The sequence below is a fragment of the Tupaia chinensis genome, unplaced genomic scaffold (genome assembly GCF_000334495.1).
Source record: "Tupaia chinensis unplaced genomic scaffold, TupChi_1.0 Scaffold144022_1, whole genome shotgun sequence".
Classification (NCBI taxonomy): domain Eukaryota; kingdom Metazoa; phylum Chordata; class Mammalia; order Scandentia; family Tupaiidae; genus Tupaia; species Tupaia belangeri.
This window is the reverse complement of record NW_006203874.1, coordinates 238,737-240,264: the sequence shown is the minus strand read 5'-3', so window position 1 is coordinate 240,264 and position 1,528 is coordinate 238,737. Positions and strand designations below refer to the sequence as shown.

Below are 1,528 nucleotides of genomic sequence, written 5' to 3'. Positions count from 1 at the left end.
CCGGCAGGTCTAGCGTGTGTCCCCAGCAGGGCTAGCGAGTGCTCCCGGGAGGGCTAGTGTGTGCTCCCAGGAGGGCTAGCGTGTTCTCCCTGCAGGGCTAGCGAGTGCTCCCGGCAGGGCTAGCGAGTGCTCCCTGTTGGTTCATGGTGGAGAAAAGACTTCAGGGAGCCCTGGCATGCCCCTCCCAGCAGCCTGGGAAGCTGTGAGGGTTCCTGCCTTGGCGTCTTTCCTTCCCTTAGCCCATGGTTGCTGTTCCTTGTTTTCTCTATTAAAAACAAAAACAAAAACAAAAAACATTCTTTTTATTGGCTGCATCTGGTTCCCACATTTCTTGTTTTCAGTTTCTTTTCTTTCTTTCTTTTTTTTTTTTTTGAGAGGTTTTTGCTATAGGGCATGTGCACTCACCAGAAAGACAGAGACAGAGAGACAGAAAGCGAGAAATCACCCCCCAGGGTGGGGGGTATGGCCATGCCACAATCCCTTCTCCTCCATTCTCCTCTCGGGATCTTGGGCACACATGCACATGCGCCCGGCGTGAGCTTAAGCCACTGGGTCTGGGACGCGAACATGGGAGTCCAGCGACATAGCCATTATGCTAACTGCTGATCTCCAGTTTATAAATTAAAGGCCTCTCCTTCACTCCGGGTCCCCCCCACCCACAGCAGGTGGATAGGTTCTCTTTGCACCTTCCTTGGAGTCACTGGGGCGAGGCACCCCTTGCTCCAGTCGGGCAGTCCGAAAGTCCAAGGTGTGCACTCCACACCCTTCTGTACCCCAAGCCCCTCCCAGAATACTGTATATAAGGGTCTGTCTGACTGCCCCATGAAGTGGTTGGAAGTTTATTCTACTTTATTTTTCTTTCTGTCTCAATTTTCCAGGTGTTTTAAAAGAAGAAAATCCTAAGTTTAGAACCTCAAGTCTATTGAAGTCAATTTCAACAAAGGTAACTTTTTTAAGTTAAGCAATTATCTAACGAGAAGAAATTAACTAATTTTCACACATTTGGCAGCTCGGATTGAATGGCTGGAGGACACGCCCAGAGCAGTCAGAGGCCACCCCCACTCACTGATAGGGAAAAACGGAGCTGTACAATTCATTTTTCCCAGTTTCCTGGGGAGGGTTAGCCTTGACTTCACAGAAAGCAAGCTTGACAGGTGGGCCGCCGGCTTCCTCCTGAGCCCCTGTGTGTGGGCATGTGTCCTCCTGTGACCGTCCAGTCGTCCAGAGCTCCTGCAGGCTCTTGCAGGTCCACCACATGGTACAGGAATTAGGGAAGCACAGAAACAGCTGAGGGGGTGTGGCCGCGGCAGCTGGTGCAGGTGGGGAGGGAGTGCAGGCGCCCAGGCTGTCAGCTTGGCTCCATAGCAGGCAGGCTGTACTTCCTGGTCACGACCTTGGAGGTGGCTTTCATGCTGACTCCGATCTCCCCACTTTGCTGACTGCGACTGGGGTGGGTCAAAGTCTGGTGCGTGGTGACGGGAATTATCAGCAAGTGGCTGAGTGGCCCCTTCCACACCTCCTCTCAGCA

At 52.6% G+C, this 1,528-nt stretch overlaps 1 protein-coding gene across 3 annotated transcripts in view; it reads left to right on the top strand.

Moving 5' to 3' along the window:
• The window catches only part of LOC102474663 (glyoxylate/hydroxypyruvate reductase B), a 25,546-nt gene that overhangs the window by 4,623 nt on the left and 19,395 nt on the right, over nucleotides 1–1,528 (top strand). For all 3 annotated transcript variants that reach the window (XM_006165766.3, XM_027767211.1, XM_006165768.3), the window contains exon 2: nucleotides 879–943. The gene's annotated coding sequence lies outside the window, so the exon portion shown is untranslated. The remainder of the gene's footprint in view (nucleotides 1–878; nucleotides 944–1,528) is intronic.